The sequence below is a fragment of the Microcaecilia unicolor genome, chromosome 6 (genome assembly GCF_901765095.1).
Source record: "Microcaecilia unicolor chromosome 6, aMicUni1.1, whole genome shotgun sequence".
Classification (NCBI taxonomy): Eukaryota; Metazoa; Chordata; class Amphibia; order Gymnophiona; family Siphonopidae; genus Microcaecilia; species Microcaecilia unicolor.
Window position 1 is genome coordinate 249,114,233 of NC_044036.1, and position 22,691 is coordinate 249,136,923.

Consider the following 22,691-nt stretch of genomic DNA (forward strand, 5'->3'; position numbering starts at 1 on the left):
GTGAAAAACCTAGAGTAGGATCCCTAATCCTGATCCCTTTGTCCCTTCCATTAATGATGTACACACACCCTGAACCTCATTGAGGAGGGTCCAGAACTATTCTTACTGTAAATTTTAGATTGTAAGCTCTTTTGAGCAGGTATTGTCTCTCTCTATGTTGGATGTTCAGCGCTGTGTGCATCTGGTAGTGCTATACAAATGAAAATAATAATCATCACCTAATGAAGCACAGGCATCTCTACCAGAAGACTTTCAGATAGTCAGTACTTTCCAAGCTGCAGCTAAAGGCTCTCACTGCCACAGCACAGCTGCAGGGGACTAATGAATCTCCGACCTCGCCCCTGGAAAGCTGTGGAAGACTCAAAGCTGTGGGAGACCTGAGTACTCCCACAGGAGTCTGCAAACCTCCCCAGGCCTCCTTTCTTAGATGCCCTTAAATAACCAATCTGAAGAAACTGGGAGTGATCCACACCAGTTCCCCAGTCACATTTCTGAAAAATCAACATATAAAACTGCTTGAATTGCAAGCACATCAGGGCCCAGGGGAGCACTGGGGCTTCAGCATTGCCATGTGGAGTGGCAAGAAAGATGGTGCCATCACGTGCGCATGCACACCCAAGAAAACAACTGCCCTGCGCCCCCCCCCCCCCCCCAAAATGAGCTGGGAGGGAAGGAGCACACCGCTCCACGGAGTTGGCCTGTACAGTGGAACTCCAGCATGGGAAACTGCAGCAGCACAGTGGCTGCCACACTGGGAGCCACTTTTGCTCTGCCCACTGGTGCAGATAGGATAGTGAGTACTCACCCCCTGGGGAATCGCTGTCACATGCCAAGACGATCCTCACACCATCCAGCCGGTACTGCAAGCCGGCATGAGCTTGCCGTGCTGGACAAATCTCAGACTGAGGAGATTTTTTTTTTTTTAAAGGTAGGAGAGGACGCCAGAGCAAAAGAAACCTCAGACTCATTTTAAAGTCAGGACAGCGAGAACCCCAAACCCCAATCAGGCAGAGAAGAGGGGTTGAAGGGGGAGGAAGGGAGGGACCTGGCACTACCAGGTGTGCACCCAAGTCCCATAACCAGGACACCTCAGACCCCAGCCACTCAACTAGACCCAGGTGACAGGCCAGGAGCCAATCAATCCAGAGCTGCACAGATATGACCATCCAACGCGCCCCGCAGTGCGAACACCTTATGACGGACTCTGACGCCGACATCGGCCCTAAGACCTGCTCCCAGCCTAGCGCTCACGTACCTCTGAAGCCTGGAACTCTGAGGACTGAGAAAACACTGCTTAGCCTGCAGGGATCTGTGTTTGTGTCTCTGTTTTTTTTTTTTAAGAGGCAGGAGAGAAACACTGACAGACGAATCCCTAAGCAGCAGTAGGCTGGTGGGGGGAGATGGGTAGGGACCTGGCACCACCAGGTGTAACCCCAATGTGCACAAAGCACCTCAACCCCAAATTTGCTGCTGGTGGGGGAGATGGGTAGGGACCTGGCACCACCAGGTGTAACCCCAACGTGCGCGAAAGCACCTCAACCCCAAATCAAGCTCAACAACCCCCGAGGGAACGGGATAGGAGCCAAATCACTTCAGAGCTGCACAGCATGTCTCTTCACCTGCTAGATAGAGAGAATACTGAAGTGAGGCTGGCTGCACATGCCCTCTTGTGGGCGAACTTCGGTGTTCTCTCTATCTAACCTGCTAGTGGAGGGACATAACCCACAAGTCTCTGGATTGATCTGGGGACGCTATGGAATGGATCTTTTTGTATGTGAAGGATGGAAGCTGGAGTTGTGGAGGTAGCTCCATCTGTCTGTGGGTTTCTTGTATATAGATGTTTGTATACAGTCATCACTGATTGAGACCGTGGTGTCCAAAAAATTGACTTTTTCTGGGGAGTAGTCAATTTTGAATCTGATTGTAGGTTGGTACGTATTAAAGGAATAGTAAAATTGTTTGAGTTTCTTCCCCCTCCGTCCAAATCATAAAAATGTCATCAATGTACCGGTAGTATTTTAGAGGTTTGGTCTGGTATGTATTCAGAAATGTCTCTTCCAGCTCAGCCATAAAAAGGTTGGCATATTGAGGTGCTGTCCTGGTGCCCATCGCGGTGCCCATCGCAGTGCCCATTATTTTTAGATAGATATCATTGTTGAAGCGGAAGTAGTTGTGAGTTAAAATAAATTTGATTAATTTTGTAATAGTTTCTGGTGAGTATTGATGGTCCAGTGTGGATGTTTTTAGGAGTCTCCCACATGCAGCTATGCCATCCGCATGTGGAATGTTGCTGTATAGTGATTCTACATCCATCGTGACCAGAAGGGTGTTTGGTGGTAATTGCTTGATATTTTTCAATTTATTCAGAAAGTCTGTGGTGTCTTGTATGAAGCTGTTAGTTTTGTGCACGAGAGGTTTCAGAATTCCCTCTATGAATCCAGATATTTCGTCCGTGAGTGTGCCAGTACCTGATATGATTGGTCTGCCAGGGTTTCCAGGTTTGTGGATTTTGGGTAGCATTTAGAATGTGCCCACAGAAGGCTGGTTTGGTATGAGTTTCTTCAGGTGTGGCTGCGCTTGTGTAGGAAATGTTCTGATAAGGTCTTTTAGCTGCTTTGTATAATCCTGTGTGGGGTCTTCAGTTAGTTTCCTGTAGTATTTATTGTCTGTGCCCCTCTTCAATGTATTTTTGTGTGTCCATAATTACCACTGCGCCTCCTTTGTCTGCAGGTTTGATGATAATGCGTTCGTTAGTTTGTAGAGTTCTTATGGCTGCTCTTTCTGGTGGGGTAAGATTGTACAGAATCCTCTTTTGTTTGTTGGAAAGTTGCGATTTTACCCTATGTCTGAAACTTTCTATGTAATTATCCAGCTTATAGTTTTGTCCCTCCTGTGGGGTGAAATAAGTGTTCTTTTGTTTAAGACTGTATTCCGGTCTGTTGGGGGTCCCTCTATTGTGGAAATGTGCTTTAAGACACATTTTTCTAAAGAATTCTTCTAGGTCTGAATATAGTTTGATTTCATCCAGTTTGTTGGATGGGCAAAATGAGAGTCCTTTGGAGAGTACAAAGACTTCATGCTGTGATAATTGATGGTCCGAGAGGTTTATTATCCCCATCTGATCTGCATTTCTAGAGGTGTGATCAGTATTCCCTGGTTTGTTTGGGCTCTGATTTTCACATGCCTCAGATGTATATCCAAGTGTCTCCAAGATGTCTGGGGATGTTGGTTTTGTATAGCTGTAGCTGTTCCAGGACGACCTGTTTCTCTCTCTCTGTGATTCTGCAGGAGAGAAGACAGCTTTTTTCTTTTTTGTGGATTGCAATGTATTGTTTTTCTCCTTGGATGTAATGCAGGCCCTCTTTAAGTTGGTTCATACGGTGTGGATGTAGTTCCTCCATGTTCCTCATGATTTCATCCCTTTGGGTTTGTATTATTCTCTTTTTCTTGTAGAGTTGATGCATACGTTCATTTTTTAGTTTCTGACTAGTGCGTTTGCAGAGTTTTAAGAAATGTGCTTGGTGGGGCAAGGTCAACTCTGTGACTGACCTTAAAACTGGTTCTTTCCATGTCTCGGACTTGACCATTTATTTATTTAGATCTATCTCAAGGTGAGTTACATTCAAGTACTCTGGGTATTTCCCTGTCCCTGGAGGGCTCACAGAGCTCACAATCTAATTTTGTACCTGAGACAATGGAGGTTAAGTGACAAGTGACAGCTCCCTAGTCAAAGCAGGGGACACACATTTTGACTGGCTCCAAGATAGCGTAACCACCATAAAAATGGCTGTCTTGGATGGCTTACAAGTTGAGGGGAAGCAGAATTTTTTCCTAGCAAAGTGGACCCTTGTAACCTCAGACTGATGGTTCTCAAAATTTTCCAGGGAGGAGGGGGTGTATGCCCTGCATTGTTGAGAACTTCCTCCAGATTGTCCACTGAGGGTATGTATCAAGGTTCAGCTCTCAGCACCAGGATGTGCTTACAGAGAAACTCCCTTCCTTTCTACAGGCCGATGCAATTGAACCCGTACCACCAGGGGAAGAAATAAAGGGATTCTATTCCAAGTACTTCCTTGTGCCCAAGAAAATGGAGGGATTTCGTCCTGGCCTAGACCTAAGGACCATGAACAAATATCTGGTCAGAGAAAAGTTCAGGATATTTTCCCTGGGCACCCTACTTTCTATTATTCAGGCAAATGATTGGCTATGCTCTCTAGACTATATTCTTACACCTACATATAGATACGCCCCTTCACAGACAGTATCTCAGATTTCAAGTAGGGAAACACCACTACCACTACCAGGTTCGCATTCTGCCTTTTGGCATTGCATCCGCTCCCAGTGTCTTCACATAGTGTCTCGCAGTAGTTGCAGTGTCACTACTAAGGCAGGGAGTAAATGTCTTTCCCTGTTTGTACAATTGGCTGGTCCAGAGCACATCACAGTAGGGTGCTCAAGAATCAATGCAGAGAACCATTCAGATGTTGGATTTACCAGGGTTCGTTGTCAAATACCCAAAGTCCAGTCTGGTTGCTGTTCAGCAGTTCATTGGATTTCTGCTAGACATAGTTCAGGCCTGATCCATCCTTCTGGTTCTCTGAGCCAGTGCACTGATTGCCATCATTCACCAGGTTTGGCAGAGCATGCAGGTCTCAGCTTGTCAGATGAACTGCTCATTATTTGTGGCTTGGAATAAAAGGAAGAAAGAGAATGGCCCGACTTATTAGAACCTCTGTACTCCAGGAAGCCTCTGTTAAAGCAGCATCCTAACCTGTCATATTACTAGGAGGCTGCCTTTGTAGTCCACCATTGTCATGTGACTTTGAACATCAACGTTGAGTCATACAGTTACCATAGGAGAGTTGCTAAAGCTATTGTAAAATTGTTATAAATGATTGTTTTATACTACGTTTGGTTCTCATCATCGTTTATATATAGAAAGTTGTGTAGAAATACCTTAAAAATAACTTTAAGAAAAAATACTGTTCATAGGAACAACAAAACACCATTTGTTCCACCTATGCGTTTCCAGTGGCAAGTGTTTTTCAGTCATTTTTAACTCACCATTTTACTTATGAATTTGGAGGAGTGGCCTAGTGGTTAGGGTGGTGGACTTTGGTCCTGGGGAACTGAGGAACTGAGTTCGATTCCCACTTCAGGCACAGGCAGCTCCTTGTGACTCTGGGCAGGTCACTTAACCCTCCATTGCCCCAGGTATAAATAAGTACCTGTATACAATATGTAAGCCGCATTGAGCCTGCCATGAGTGGGAAAGCGCAGGGTACAAATGTAACAAAAAATAAAATAAATATATCAGTCAAGGCACTTTATGATCCATCTGCTTTTTAATCGAACCAAGTGTTTTTTTTAACCCATTCCCATATGGGAGCTTATTATGGGAACATTGGGCACTAATGGGTTAATGGCAAAATTAAAGGGTTCCTTTTACTAAGCTTTGGTAAGCACTAAAACGTGCTTATTCCATCTAAAAATGCCTTACTGCAGGGCGTGCTTAGGCATCCCACAGTAATTTGGGGATTGGTGTGTGCTACTCTTGTGCTAAAAAATAAAATAAAATTTATTTTTTAGCGCTGGGGGCAGAGAGTAGGCATGCTCTGCCCTGTTTGGTTAGCACAGCTAACTGATTAGGGTGTTGTTAGTTTGTGAGCCTTTACGGCCTACAAAATAGGTGGCGGTAGGGGCTCATGTACTAATAGCTGTGCACGAATGGGAAAATTAATGCGTGGTCATTAATACAGAAAATTGAAAAATCGTTCATTTTACCCTGGCGGAAAAATGGCCTTGAAATACGGGAATTGCCCCAGGTACAAAATAAGTACCTGTTTATAATATGTAAACTGCTTTGATTGTAACCACAGAAAGGTGGTATATCAAATCCCATTCCCTTTTGTTGCTGTTCTACCCTCAATAGTATTTTTACTAAAAATGTTCATTTTAAGGTGTTTTTACACAATTTTCAATACATAAGATGAGAACCAAATAAAACAATCATTTATAATAATTTTACAGTAATTTTTGTAACTCTATATGACTCAAAGTTGGTGCACTAATGGGAAAATTAGTGACAGTGGTGGATTATAAAGGCAGGAGATTCTGAGGAGTGAAGGCTTTTTCTTTCTTTCTTGTTTCTAAGCCACATGTAATGAGCAGTTCATGTCTATGATTTTAACTATGTGTGCTTCTAATATCTATTCTATGTATTTTTTACAGTAGTGCCTAGTGGTGGAGCCCAAATATACATAATAAGAGTATGTAAAGAGCTCCACTAGGGCTTATAAATGAATTAATATATCTTTTTAAATGTATGATTTTTATGTCACATTAAATTATGATTTTTTTTTATGTGACATGCGTGGAGTCCATCATTTTGCTGTGATTTATCCATGTGGTTGTATATTTCTGTTTCATTTTAATTCATATTTTAATGTTAATTTTAAATATATGGGAGTTACATTCAGCTGGTGGTGCTCAGTGTTTTGCTGACTGCTGCATCCGGCATTATGTCCAAAAATTCAATGCTGAGTTCCAGCGTTGAATTTCCAGGTTAATAGGGCCAGCTACACCATAGTTGATTCAGTGCAATATTTAGCACTTAATCAGCAATGGGGCTCCGTATAAAGATAGGACTGACTTTTATGTGGTCCTATTTATGGAATGACCTTGGCTGGTTAAGTGCTCAATATTGGCACTTAACCAACCAAGTGCTGACAGTATCTACAGAACACTCCTAAAATAGCCAGTTTTGCGTTAGGCTCTAACTGGTCATTCTCAGTGGCACTAACTGATTTAGTGCTGTTGAAAAGACTGGTTAGCCACGAACAAATGGTTTAACTAGCCTGGAACCCTTTCTGTCCAATTAAATCACTTTGAATATCAGCCCCTTGATTTATTATTGTTGTTTCATTTGTTTTTTTTGTTTTTTTGATCCAGTGTTTTTATTGAGAAAAATGTTTTCCATGCAAACAATATAAAAGCAATTAACTCAAAAAGAAAGCTGATGATAAATTGCAACTAACTTAACAGAACTCTTGTTTTCCCCGCCCCTACTCCATAACTTCTCACATTTCACCCCCATGTTCCCTTCAAACACCAGTGTCTTATTTCTCTGTAGTAGACTAAGCCAGCTTGCTGAAACTCAATTGAACCACAATGCTTACCACTCTGAGTGGGTATCCTGTTAATGGTCCAAGTCATTAAGCAATACTGATTGAATATGCATAGTTCACATAAAAGGGAATAATCGAACGGCGCCGGCGAAATACATGGCCGGCGATGTATTTTGCCGGTGCCGCAAACAGCTGGCCAGACCCGTATTTTCGAAAAAGATGGCTGGCCATCTTTTGTTTCGATAATACGGTTCCGGCAAGCCAAATGCCTTGAATTTGGCCGGGATTTGAGATGGGCGGCTTCGTTTTTTAGCGATAATGGAACGTTATATCGGCCATCTCAAACCCCGGCCAAATCCAAGGCATTTGGCCGTGGGAGGAGCCAGCATTTTTAGAGCACTGGCCCCCCTGACATGGCAGGACACCAACCGGGCTCCCTAGGGGTCACTGCGGTGGACTTCAGAAAAGCTCCCACGTGCATAGCTCCCTTACTTTGGGAGCAGAGCTCCCCCCAACCCCCCCCCCCCCCAAAACCCACTACCCACTAATGTACTGCACCCACTAAAACTGCTCCAGGGACCTGCATACAGCCTCTAAGTCTTATTGCTGCTGTATAACTTTGGCACACCAGTTCACACCTGAAGACTAATCTCTCTGAAAAAGTCCTTTCTTGAAATAAGCACGTTTACTCACAGTTAACTGCAGATCAGAGGTTGTGCCCCACTGGCAAAGAGTCCCCTGGTACTAAGATGAGCAGTAGGTCAGAGCTGGCACAATGGTGTACAATGACCTCTTTCAGCACCATTCAAGGTAATAACTATGTTCTCTAACGTGGGTAACACAGGAAAGGAAACTAAAACTGGCTTACAAAAATGGCCACTACCGCATGGACTACAACAGGAAACAAAACAGGGCACACTCTGACCCAGTAAGCAGGGGGAAAGCACCAGGGGAGTAGAGCCTACCAACTACCAATACCTACACCCACCACAATGCATTGCTGATGTGACTCTGCAGTGCAAATAACAGAAAAGGTGTCACACTCACCCCAGAGCCACATCACAAGCAGGAAAAGGCTGTCGGAGGACAGAACACATTCTGCTGTCATGGAGGTGGGTACGGCATTTGAGGCTGGCATACAGGCTGGAAAAAAAGTGTTTAAAGTGGGGTTTTTTTAGTGGGAGGGGGTTAGTGTCCACTGGGGGAGTACGGGGAGGTCATCTCCGCTTCCTTCCGGTGGTCATGTGGTCAGTTTGGGCACCTTTTTGAGGCTTGGTCGTGAAAATAAAAGGACCAAGTAAACCCAGCGAAATACTGCTTAATTCCGTTTTTTTTTTTCCATTATCGGCGAAAGCCGGCTATCTGGTAGCCACGCCCATACCCGCCCATGTCCCGCCTTTGCTTCGCCGCCGACACGCCCCTTTGAACTTTCGCCGGCGAGGCGACGGGAAAGCGGCGAAGCTGTCAAAAAAGGCAGATTTTGATTATACCGATTTCGCCGCTTTTCCCAGATCACTGGCCATCGCCCGATTTGTGTCGGGAAATGGCCGGCGATCACTTTCGATTATGAGCTGGATATCCAACCAAATAGGGGCACCAAACTTTGACAAATTTTTTTTTTCACGGGTTTACCCCTCACGTTCATGGACAATCTCAGAAACTCATGCATCTGATTCCACCATTTTGGCAAGGTTGGCGGGGAAGGTTGTATTCATTGAAGCAGTATACATCTCTTGGCAATCAAACAAGCTTTATATGGGAAGAGAATAAAGACATGAATGTCCTCCACAATATCATCCAGAGTATATACAAGATTCTTTGCTTTGGAGTGGCATACCAGGTTTAGTTATGCATATAACTGAAATGCATCCCTAAAGCATTCAAAGGTTGCAAATGGCAGGACCGTCCCATATGCAGTGTTTATAGGAAGCATTGTCTATCCCGCACTATAAATGTTTGCCATCTGAGGGGTGCCCCATTTTCATAGCAAGGGAAGGATGAATATACATACGCTTCAAAAATTTATAATGATGTCCTGGAGTTGTACACTCTCCACTATCAAAGATGCCCCTCGCAAACTAGTCTTCAGATGTTCTGTAAAATAAATCTCAAAATCTCAGCTCTGTTGCTTGATTATGCCTTCTAAGGGGGATGTGCCCAAAGGTTTTTTTTAACTCCCTCATAATGTCTACCTACCAAGCCTTTGGTAACTGCTGGCAGCTGTTTTATTTGCTTTTACAGTATTGTATGCCCCTGATGCAGCCCTGTAGGATAAAACATTGCCATGTTGGACATGATTTTAACTCATTAGTATACCAATAAATACTTCTACTCTCTTCACTGGGTCTGCTTTCATATTTCGTCTGATGACTCTGTGCATTATGGCAGTAATAAGATATGTATTAGTATTTCTGTTTAGAGCCGTAGAAAAATGTACCATCATTGCTGTATGCGGATACAAAAAGACTGACTTTATTCCTCTTGTCCCCATACCCCATTGTTGGTTGCCATTTCAAGAGTTGTGAAAATTCTACTGAGTGAAACATTTTTGATGAGCGATAGCAATTACTCAGTGACTGTGTGATCATTAGGTTTGTATGGAGGTGGATTCTTAAGTTTGCTTCCAGATCAACAGCCTTTCAACATCAACTTGTTGAAAAGTTAGCTGTGTGTTGGTGTTCTCCGAGGACAAGCAGGCTGCTTGTTCTCACGACTGGGTAGACGTCCACGCGACTGCTTCCGCTCAGTTTCTGTTTTTCTGTGCTTGGAAAGAGACGGAGTTTTGTCCCTCTCCTCTGTCAGCCCCGGAAAACCGATTCGCGGCCTTGTCCGATATTTTCTTTCAATGTTCTAGCGCTTTCGCGTTTCCTTTCCTCGTGTTTAAAAAAAAAAAAGAAGAAAGTCTCCCTTCCCGCTCGAGTTTTCTCGACCTTTCTTTTCGCCACCGCGCGTCCGAATTTTTCCTCCTTTTGGTGGCCCTTTTTACCGCCACCATCGACGATTTTGACCTTGCCGCCGCGATTTTTCCATCGATGACATCGAAGGTCCCCAGCGGCTTTAAAAAGTGTGGTCGGTGCGGCCGGCAAATCTCGCAATCCGATACGCACGCTTGGTGCCTCCAGTGCCTTGGGCCGGAACATAATTCCAAAGCATGCAACTTGTGTTTCGGCTTGAAAAAGCGGACACAGGTTGCGAGGCAAGTTCTTCGGGACCGTCTTTTTGGAACTTGTGCCGGCCCTTTGACGTCGACATCGGTGGCGACGGCTTCGGCGCGATCATGGCATCGACCCCAGGAGTACAGGTTCCCCAAGGGGTGTGGTCCCTTCAGGAAGTAGGTCTTCAGATCAATCTCCTGGAGCTCCGAGCGGTCTGGAACGCGCTGAAGGCTTTCAGAGATCGGCTGTCCTTCCAAATTATCCAAATTCGGACAGACAATCAGGTTGCAATGTACTACATCAACAAGCAGGGGGGCACCGGATTTCACCCCCTGTGTCAGGAAGCCGTCGGGATGTGGCGCTGGGCCCGCAAGCACGGCATGCTCCTCCAAGCCACATACCTGGCAGGCGTAAACAACAGTCTGGCCGACAGGTTGAGCAGACTCATGCAACCGCACGAATGGTCGCTCAATTCCAGGGTGGTACACAAGATCTTCTGGGAGTGGGGCACCCCCTCGGTGGACCTTTTCGCCTCACAGACCAACCACAAGCTACAACTACTACTACTACTACTTAACATTTCTAAAGTGCTACTAGGGTTACGCAGCGCTGTACAATTTAACATAGATGGACAAACCCTGCTCAAAGAGCTGCCTCAGTTCTGTTCCAGACTACAGGCCCACGGCAGGCTAGCGTCAGATGCCTTTCTCCTGCATTGGGGGGAGGGCCTCCTGTATGCGTATCCTCCCATACCTTTGGTGGGGAAGACCTTACTGAAACTCAAGCAAGACCACGGCACCATGATTCTGATCGCGCCCTTTTGGCCTCTGCAGCCAGACTCTTCTGTAAGGAAGAGCTCTCTACTTTTATTACTAAGGCTATGGAAGTGCTTAATATTTCCTCTCGTAAACCTCAGAATTCAGCTGCTGGTTCAAATTCAATAATGTCAGGGATAAAAAAAAAACCCTTCCAAAACATTTCATATTGATATAGTTATGCAGGAGCTAATGTCTGCACAATGGGATGCTCCCTACTGCCAGTCTGAAAGTGACAAGGACTATGTCCCACCTTTATCCTCTTCTCTCTCAGGAACTGGACAAATTAAAACTGTCTAAGGTAGATGTATTGATCACAAGTGACCAAGAAAACTACTATTCCAGTGGAAGGGAGCTTAGCACTCATGGATGTTCAGGATCGCAGATTGGAATCTTCTCTGAAACATTCATTTCAAGTGGCATCCTTATGTTTACAGGTGATGGTTTGTGGTTCCAGTGTTGCTGAAGCTTGCCTCAGCTAGGTTCAGAAGGCTTCTATTTCCAAATCTTTTTGGAGTCCCTGCCTTCCTTAGAATTGGGATTGGCTTACTTATTGGGCTCACTTTCGCATCTACTTAGGGTTCAGTTAAGCAGATTTCCCTAGCAGTCTTAGCAAGCCGTTGACTCTGGCTTAGATATTGGGCTGCAGATGTAGCCTCTAAATAAGTGATTTTCAATCTTTTTCATCTTGTGGCACACTAATAAGGTGCAAAATCTCCATCTCGATTGCCTGAACAGTCAGTCTGCCCCTGCCTGCGGCATGCCAGTTGAAAAATGGTGCTCTAAATTTAGGCTAGCCAGGCTACCATTATATGGCCAGTTTTTGTTTGGGGAAGATCTGGAAAAGCTAGTCAAGGACCTGGATGAATCAAAGCTTCCGGATAAGTCTAAGGCATCATTTCACTCAGCCCAGTCTTGTTCCAGTTTCCGGAATGCTAAGTGTTATAGACCAGGGAAATCAAATTCATATGAGAGAGCTTGTTTTCAACAAAAACAGACTTCCTTTTGAGGAGACAGAAGGAACTTTGCTCCATTTCCCAGATCAACAAACACCATACGATTTTCCCAGTGATGGGTTATTTGTCTACTCCTCAGGTGGTGATTGTCCAGTTTTTTCAAGGAGTGGACCAAAATTACTTCAAACCAGTAGGACTTGGACTTTGTAAAGGAAAGGGTACAAATTAGAATTTGCTGGTCCTCTCTCAGATTTTTACTTGGAGTCTCTCTGCAATTCACAGGCCAAAAGGATTGCAATTCAATCCACCTTACAAGATCTGGTTTGGTTGGGAGCAGTACAGATCATACCTCAGTTCAAAAGGGGATGAGGAAGATATTCAGTTTACTTCATTGTTCCAAAAAAGGGTCTTTTTGTCCATTTCTGGAACTTAAACACATCAAGTGCTCAAGGTCCAGCATTTCAGAATGGAAACCTTGAGGCCTGTAATGTCTTCAGTTCAACCTGACAAGTTTCTCACCTCTTTGTATCTAAAGGAAGCTGTCTTTTCTGGTAGGCAGAAAAACACCTGCCTCTGATATCAGTCACTCACATAGCAGGATCTGTGAACGTTCAGGCGGACTATCTTAGCAGGAATGGACCAATAATCTTAGAGCTCTGTCCTCCAGGTTACAAAATTACCCACTGGACAAGAGAAAGAAAAAGAGGAGGAGGCATAGCAATAAATCTCAATTCACATTCACAACAGCAGCAGAATCTATCCTACCCCAACTTGAAATAGCCTCAGTCAGAATCAACCACCCCAACTTACATGATCACCTAAACCTAATCCTATTTTACAGACCCCCGGGCAACTGGCAAGACTCACAAACGCACTTTCAAGATTTCATATCGAATACCTGTTTCTGTACCCAGAACCTTCTGATAGCAGGAGACATCAACCTTCACCTTGAAGATATTAACTCAAGCAATGTACACGAATGCAAAGACTTCCTCCAACTATGGGAGCTCCACTGGCCAAACACGCAACCCCCCCACAATAAAGGACATACACTAGACATCATCACCCACAAATTTTCATTAGAGCCAAACCTCACACTAATAGACACAAAATGGACAGCCAGGCCATGGTCCGATCACTACAGTGCTAACCTCTCCCTCCACTGGAGAATAAAGAAGACACAACAAAAACAACAAACCTACACTACGAGAGGCAAAATAGACCCACTAATATTCTGGCAACAATTCTATACTGACGAATGGACAACACCTACAGACTCACCCCAATTTCTTCAAGAATGGGATAACAGATGCAGAACAATACTAGACAAAATAGCGCCACTTCAAACCACAACCTCACACAGAAAAAAACTCAATACCATGGTTTAACGAAGAATTAAAAGAACTAAAAACACAGGTCAGAAGACTAGAAAGAGCATGGAAGAAGAAAAAAGACGAAAACACACTCAAAAACTGGAAACAACTACAAAGAAAATACAAATACGCTATCAGACAAACTAAAAGGACATATTACAAAACCAAAATAGGACCAAACTACAAAGACACACACAAACTCTTCACTCATAAACAATCTCTTAAACACCACTATGGCAACCTCCAACAACACAGATACCCCATCAGCAACCAACCTTGCAAATTACTTCAAGGAAAAAATCATAAAGCTCAGACTCATGATACCCACCAATACAATGGACTACACAAACATACTTGAACGCCTCGACTCAAAACCCGGGGAATGCCCAGCAGATCGATCATGGACCAACTTTGACACGCTCTTATCAAAAGAAATCTCACATTGGCTTGGAAAATACGCCAAATCACAATGCAAATTAGACATTTGTCCTAATAGTCTAATAAGTTCCACACCTAAACAATTCAAAACAGACTTCACGAACCACATAAATCACAGGCTTCAAAATGGACTCTTCCCCATGTATAAAGGAAACATCTTACTTACCCCGCTATCAAAAGATGCTAAGAAAAGCACAATGGACCTAACCAACTATCACCCAGTTGTATCTACTCCACTCATAACCAAACTTATGGAAGGCATAGTGACGAAACAACTCACTGAATACCTAAATAAACACTCAATTCTGCACGAATCCCAATCAGGATTTCGGTCAAATCATAGCACAGAAACTGTTCTAGTGACCACAATGAACTCATTCAAACAAGCAATCGCAACTGGTAACAACATACTCCTCCTACAATTCGACATGTCCAGTGCCTTTGATATGGTTAATCATGAAATACTATTACATATACTAGAATACTTCGGAGTAGGAGGTACAGTCATCAAATGGTTCAAAGGATTCCTAACTACAAGATCATACCAAGTAACAACGAATGCGGACAGATCGCCCACATGGACACCTGAATGTGGAGTCCTCCAAGGATCCCCCCTCTCACCAACCTTATTCAACCTAATGATGATACCATTAGCCAAACTTCTAGCCGACCAAAACCTTAACCCCTACATATATGCTGATGACGTCACAATCTACATCTAGTTCAAGCATGATCTAAATGAAATCTCCAACGAAATCAACCAAAGCTTCCGCACAATGCACACATGGGCAGATGCATTCCAACTAAAACTCAACGCAGAAAAAACACAATGCCTTGTACTCACCTCACAACACAATACAAAAAATTTCTCCACCATAATCACACCATATTGTTCTCTCTCTGTCTCACAAAACTTGAAAATTCTTGGAGTCACCATTGATCGAAACCTCACTCTTGATACCCACGTGAAAAACACAACGAAAAAGATGTTCTACTCCATGTGGAAACTCAAAAGAGTAAAACCGTACTTCCCGAGATACATCTTCCGCACCCTGGTACAGTCAATGGTAATAAGTCATCTAGACTACATTAACGCACTGTACGCTGGTTGTAAAGAGCAGACAATCAAAAAACTCCAAACTGCCCAGAATACTGCCGCCAGACTCATATTTGGAAAAACTAAATATGAAAGTGCAAAACCCTTAAGAGAGAAACTTCATTGGCTCCCACTCAAGGAACGAATTACGTTCAAGATCTGCACGATTGTACACAAAATCATTCACGCAGACGCCCCAATCTACATGATAAACCTTGTAGACTACCTCCCAGAAACGCCACAAGATCATCCCGCAAATTCCTCAACCTGCACTTCCCCCAACTGTAAAGGACTAAAATACAAGCTGACACATGCCACTACCTTCTCCTACATGAGTACGCAGCTATGGAATGCACTACCTACAGACTTGAAAACAATCAACGATATAACTATCTTTCGCAAGTCTCTGAAGACATACTTCTTTAACAAAGCCTGCAATGAGAACCGATAACCGACAACCTCACTACTATACCTCACCAACCCAATCAGTTATGAAAGCCCACCCTCTATACGTACCCTAATCACTCCCTCCTTCTATCCTCCCTTACTTAAACTATGCACAATTCTTCTGTATTTGATATCCTGGTATGACAATATTAACATAATCATGTAAGCCACATTGAGCCTGCAAATAGGTGGGAAAATGTGGGATACAAATGCAATAAATAATAATCTTGGGGAACGGGAGCTATCGAAGGAAACATTTGTCATGATTATGTCAATGTGGGGCCTTCTTGTCCTGGACCTAATGGCCATAAGGCACAGAGTCCCCAGATTTTTCATCTCTTGGAAGGAATTCAGGTCAGAGAACCTAGATACTCTCCTACAGCCTTGGCCAATCATTTCTGTATGTGTTCCCTCCTTGGCCAATGATAGGCAACATATTCAAGAATCATTCACCACTGGGGGAATGTCATACATGTCATTTCCAATCAGCCCAGGAAACCTTGATGAGCAGTCCTCATTTGTCTCCATATAGACAGCCCTGTTCCTCTACTATCTTTCAAGGGTTGGTGGCCTGAGGTCCGATTTAAATGGATGATCCATCTCCTTTTGGTCTTAAGGCCTGGTTCTTGAAGGGTCCCAGTTAAGGAAAAAGGGTATGCTGAAGAAGTCATTTCTACCCTTCTGTATACTTGGAAAAGATCAACTTCAGAGGCTTATGCTAGTGTCACGGTCGTCGTCGTTTGTGCCTTGCTCGTCAGTGCCCTGCTCTATCTAGACCCATTAAATTTACTTGCAGTTCTAGTCAATGACCTGTGGGGTCACTGTAGAGTGGTGGAGGCCAAGCTGATGATGTCATCAGTGCTGAGCCCTTCTTAAACTGGCCTCTGCATGCACTCAGGGTTCTGGCAATAATTTCTGATTGAGCTCAGGCCTGCCTGAGGCTCTGCTAGTTCCAACTGTTGTCCCCCTGTGGGGCCGTGGTCTGAAGCTTTCCTCCAGCTTTCACCTTCTTGCTCTGTTCCAGTATAGCCTGCTTCCAAGTCTTGAAGTCCAGAGAGATTCTTGTACTTCAGCTGAGATTCCAGACATCCGCAGTGAGTCCTTGGTCGCTGGTTGCAGTGAGTTGGCTCTGTGCTGAGTTTTGGACTTTGTGTGCTGGGACAGCGTGGAGTGCTGGAAGTACTGGGGCCGTGCCCACGTTTTGAAGTATATCTGGACGAGGTGGCTGTGCTCGGAGCGCGGAGGGATCCGCGTGGGCTGTTCCTGTTTGCCGTGCTGTGACTGTGTGTCCTTATGCTCTGGGAGCATTGGCTCGGGCATTGCTTGTTGTTGACCTTTTGCCCTGGGAGCATTGGCTCAGGCATTGCTTGCTTAAACCTTGTCTGCCCTGGGAGCCTTTGCTCGGGCATTGCTTGCTTAAACTTTGCTTGCCCTGAGAGCATTCGGCTTGGGTGCCTCAGTGTCTGTTTGGTTTTGTGCCATTCTTTGCCTCCAGCGAGCGGAGGGGTCCACTCAAGTTCCCTACCTGCGGAGTGGGTCTACTAGAGACTTTTTTTCTTTTGCTTGGCTGCTCTTTATCTCCTGCTTCCAAGAGAACTTGCCGCCCGCGTCCTGCAGCTTACATGAGAGTCCTGACAGAATGAACCTTTATCTGACTGCCAGTGAACTTAGCTTTCCGTTGTCCCTCTGGGGCAGGCCTTTACTTAGCTTCTTGTTTTCTTGTGTTTGCTTTTCCAGTTCGACTGGACTGTCCTTCTATTTGCCATTATTGTATGCTGTATGTTTTTGCTTTGCTTTAGCTAGTGTTAGGATGTGCAGCTAGGCTGCTTTTGTTCTTTTCCCTCTTTTGTTTTTCTGAGCCGTTTGTTTGCCCTTTTGACTTGTGTCCTTTTTGCTGCCAATAAAGCTACCTTAGTTCTCCTCCACCTGCAATCCAGTCCAGTTCTTTGGGATACTCGACTCTATGGGACTCCGTCTACCCAGAGGTGGTAGAGTGATTCTCATTCAGCCACCTCTAGGCCAAGGGTTCACAAACGTTACAGCTAGATTGTGGAGAACCTTTGAGTTTTAGTGTACTAAGAGTCGGCGGATTTGCTCAGAGTAGAATTTGATTCTGGTTCTTTGAGCTCTGCGAAAGTTTCCATTTGAGCCTCTTAGGAAGGCCACTTTGAAGGATCTCTCCCTTAAGATGGTATTTGTGGTAGTGATTACTTCAGCTAGTAGGGTCTCTGAATTCCAAGCCCTTTCCTGCAAGAACCCCCTTCTTAGTTTCTGTGAAGCTGGGGTGACAATAAGGATATAGTAACATAGTAAGTGACGACAGATAAAGACCTGAACAGTCCATCCAGTCTGCCCAACAGTCATGCTTCTTATCAATTTATGATTAAATCAACAATGAACATGATATTGTATACATGATCATAGTCTTTCTTTGGTATTTCTGGGACACAGACCATAGAAGTCTGCCTGGCTCTGTCTTTTTTCCAACTACGGGAGCTGCTGTCAAAACTCACTCCAATCTATCCGAATCCATCTTGTCACTTGCGGTACCCAGACTGTAAATGTTTGCCCAGCAGTGTCCTTGGTTCCAGCTACTGAAGTTGCAATTGAAGCTCTTTCCAGCCCATCCTAATCTGGATTGCCATATACAGAACACAGATCTACAAAGTCTGCCTGGCACCAGTCTTAGTTCTTCACAGCTGGAGTCGCCATCCAAGCATCACTCGCACTTCCACACATATGCAGCCATTTAAGGGTTTGTTTGTTTTTTAAATACCATCCATTTTTTAAATAGAGATCCTCTGTGTTAATTCCATACCTTTTTGAATTCCTACACTGTTTTTGCCTCTACCATCTCCCTTAGGAGGGCATTCCAGGCATCGACCACCATCTCCGTGAAAAAGAATTTCCTGACAATACTCCTAAGTCTGCCACCCCGCAACCTCGGCTCATGTCCTCTAGTTTTACCGTTTCCCCTTCTCTTTAAAAGATTTGTTTCTATATTTAATACCCTTTTAAGTTTTCAAATGCCTGTATCATATCTCCCCTGTCCCTTCTTTCCTCTAGGCTGTACATATTGAGGTCTTCCAGTCTCTTCTCATAGTCTTATGGCACAAATCCCGTATCATTTTTGTCTCCTTCCTCTTGACCACTTCTAGTCTTTTTACATCTTTAGCAAGATACAGTCTCCAAAACTGAACATAGTAGCATAGTAGATGACGGCAGAAAAAGACCTGCACGGTCGATCCAGTCTGCCCAACAAGTTAAACTCATATGTGCTACTTTTTGTGTATACCTTACCTTGATTTGTACCTGCCCTTTTCAGGGCACAGACCGTATAAGTCTGCCCAGCACTATCCCCACCTCCCAACCACCGGTTCTGGCACAGACCGTATAAGTCTGCCCAGCACCATCCCCGCCTCCCGCCACCGGCTCTGCCACCCAATCTCGGCTAAGCTCCTTAGGATCCATGTAGATAATGATGAAGAAAAAGCCAATTTGCTAAATAGATACTTTTGTTCTGTTTTCACTGAAGAAAATCCTGGAGAAGGATCGAGAGGGACTGGCAAAAGTACACCTGAGAATGGAGTGGATAGAGCACCGTTCACGGAAGAGAGTGTGTATCAACAACTTGGAAAGCTAAAGGTGGACAAAGCCATGGGACCGGACGGGATCCACCCCAGAATATTGAGGGAGCTCAGGGAGGTTCTGGCGGGTCCTCTTAAAGATTTGTTTAATAAATCCTTGGAGACGGGAGAGGTTCCGAGGGATTGGAGAATGGCGGATGTGGTCCATCTTCACAAAAGTGGTGATACGGAAGAAGCTGGAAACTACAGGCCGGTAAGCCTCACTTCGGTTATTGGAAAAGTAATGGAAGCCATGCTGAAGGAAAGGATAGTGAATTTCCTGGAAGCCAATAAGTTGCAAGATCTGAGACAACATGGTTTTACCAGAGGGAAATTGTGCCAAACGAATCTCATTGAATTCGTTGATTGGGTAACTGGAGAATTAAATCATCGACATGCTATAGACGTAATCTACTTAGATTTTAGCAAAGTTTTTGACACGGTTCCCCACAGGAGGCTCTTAAATAAACTTGATGGGCTGAAGATAGGTCCCGAAGTGGTAAACTGGATTAGGAACTGGTTGACGGACAGACGACAGAGGGTGGTGGTAAATGGAGTTCGCTCGGAGGAGGGAAAGGTGAGTAGTGGAGTGCCTCAGGGATCGGTGCTGGGGCCGATTCTGTTCAATATATTTGTGAGTGACATTGCCGTAGGGTTAGAAGGTAAAGCTTGCCTATTTGCAGATGATACTAAGATTTGCAACAGAGTGGACACCTGGGAGGGAGTGGAAAGCATGAAAAAGGATCTGAGGAAACTAGATGTCTTGCTCCGCAAGAGGATGAGCAGCTTTGCTGGTGTGAGCCCTTGGATCCGGCCGGAGACGGCGGAGTGAACCCCTCCTTCTCCAGAGGACAGCCGACCCACCCCCACTCTTCGCCTGGGAAGGCCGCCGTTCCCTGGAAGTTGAGCCTCCAGGTGCGGGCAGCCTAAAGGGCTTCTGGAACAGGGGGCGGACAGGCCCCGCAGACAGCGCGGTTCTGGATTCCCGGAAGACAACTGGTCCGAGGTCCCGGGGAGCTGGTACGCCGGCGAGGAGGACAGCGGCGGCAGAGGTAGAAGCAGGCAGCGGTCTAGAAGAATCAGTGACAGGCAGTGGTCAAGGCAGGCAGCAGTCAAGGAGAATCAGAAGCAGGCAGTGGTCAAGGCAGGCAGCGGTCAAGGAGAATCAGTAGCAGGCAGTGGTCAAGGCAGGCGGCGGTCAAGAAGAGTCAGTAGCAGGCAATGGTCACGGCTGGCGACGGTCAAGAGAATCAGTAGCAGGCAATGTCCGATAGCAAGGTACAGAGTTCCATCCAACGATGCGGAGCTCTCAGGAACGAGAATCCGAAGCACTGGCTAGGAGGAGTAGTGCTCCTTAAGTAGTCCTCCTCATTAGCGCGGGGCCCCAGCTTGTGCTTCCTGCGGTTGAGTCTTCAGGTAACCAATCCGAGGTGACGCTAGTCACCGCTTCCCCTGCTTGCTCCCGCAACCGGAAGAGACGCCGGCTATCCTCCGCCGGCGCCCTGATGCTGGGGTTCCATCCCGGAAGTGGAAAGCCGGCCATCGGCGGCAACGAGGCGCGAACAACCGGCGATCCTCTGTAGCCGGACTGAAGGCAATGGCCGCCTCTCCCCACTGGCTGGCAATAGCCGGCCACCGGAGGACCTGCGGCGAAGGCCGGCCATCCATGGCGGCCCCGGGCCCCATGGCCCACTGGTACCGGCGGCGAGCAGGTGCGTGTTGGTTCCGGCGGAAGACGGGACACTAGAAGAATGGTCTAAGGTTTGGCAATTAAAATTCAATGCGAAGAAATGCAAAGTGATGCACTTAGGGAGTAGAAACCCAAGAGAGACTTATGTGTTAGGCGGTGAGAGTCTGATAGGTACTGAGGGGGAGAGGGATCTTGGGGTGATAGCATCCGAGGATCTGAAGGCGACGAAACAATGTGACAAGGCGGTGGCCGTAGCGAGAAGGTTGCTAGGCTGTATAGAGAGAGGTGTGATCAGCAGAAGAAAGGAAGTGTTGATGCCCCTGTACAAGTAGTTGGTCAGGCCCCACCTGGAGTATTGTGTTCAGTTTTGGAGGCCGTACCTTGTGAAGGATGTTAAAAAAATGAAAGAGGTGCAAAGAAAAGCTACGAGAATGGTACGGGATTTGCGTTCCAAGACGTATGAGGATAGACTTGATGACCTGAACATGTATACCCTGGAGGAAAGGAGGAACAGGGGTGATATGATACAGGCGTTCAAATATTTGAAAGGTATTAATCCGCAAACAAATCTTTTCCGGAGATGGGAAGGTGGTAGAATGAGAGGACATGAAATGAGGTTGAAGGGGGGCAGCCTCAGGAAAGATGTCAGGAAGTATTTTTTCACGGAGAGCCTGGTGGATGCTTGGAATGCCCTCCCGCGGGAGGTGGTGGAGATGAAAACGGTAACGGAATTCAAACATGCGTGGGATATGCATAAAGGAATCCTGTGCAGAAGGAATGGATCCTCAAGCTTAGCCGAAATTGGGTGGCGGAGCAGGTGGGGGGAAGAGGGGTGGTGGTTGGGAGGCGAGGATGGTGGAGGGCAGACTTGTACGGTCTGTGCCGGGGCCGGTGGTGGGAGGTGGGACTGGTGGCTGGGAGGCGGGAAGTACTGCTGCTCAGACTTGTACGGTCTGTGCCCTGAACAAGGCAGGTACAAATCAAGGTAAGGTTTACACATATGTTTGTCTTGTTGGGCAGACTGGATGGACCGTGCAGGTCTTTTTCTGCCCTTCATCTACTATGTTACTATATGTTATCCCACGCATGTTTGAATTCCGTTACCATTTTCATTTCCACCACCTCCCGTGGGAGGGCATTCCAAGCATCCACTACTCTCTCTGTGAAAAAATACTTCCTGACATTTTTCTTGAGTCTGCCCCCCTTCAATCTCATTTCATGTCCTCTCGTTCTACCGCCTTCGCATCTCCGGAAAAGGTTCGTTTGCGGATTAATACCTACCAACGCTATATTCCAGGTGAGACCTCACCAACAACTTGTACAGGGGCATCAACACCTCTTTTCTTCTGCTGGTTACTCCTTTCAATGCAGCCTAGCATCCTTCAGGCTACAGCCACCGCCATTTTGTTTGCTTTAAAATCCTTGGACACCATCACCCCAAGGTCCCTGTCTGTGCATATTATCCTCTCACTGCCTAGGACATACTGCTCCCTTGGATCTCTACTCCCCACTTTGCACTTCTTTACATTACATTTTAATTGCCAGAGATTAGACCATTCTTCTAATTTTTGTAGATCCCTTTTCATGTTTTCCATTCCCTCCGTGGTTTTTGCCTTTCATTTGAACCAATCAGTTTATCTCTGTTTCTTTCACAGAGAAGATTATGAATCGGACTACAATTCATTAAAATACCTTGATATTCGCTGAACACGTTGATTGTACTTGAAAGTCACCAGTGGCTTCAGATGCTCTGACCATCTTTTTGTTCTCTTTTCCGGTCCCAATAATGGAATGCAGGCTTCTAAAGCCACTATTGCTCATTGGTTGAAAGATTCCATTTTTTAGCTTACATTCTGGTGGGGAAGCAACCTTCCTTGGACCTTAATGCCCACTCTGCTGGTGCACTGGCTACCTCTATAGCTGAGTCACAAGCAGTTTCCATCAATGAAATTTGCAAGTCTGCAATGT

General features: G+C 45.4%; 1 protein-coding gene across 11 annotated transcripts in view; it reads left to right on the top strand.

Annotated features, from left to right (window-relative positions):
• EHMT1 (euchromatic histone lysine methyltransferase 1) overlaps nucleotides 1–22,691 on the top strand; it is a 698,071-nt gene that overhangs the window by 311,719 nt on the left and 363,661 nt on the right. The gene's annotated exons all lie outside the window — the stretch shown is intronic.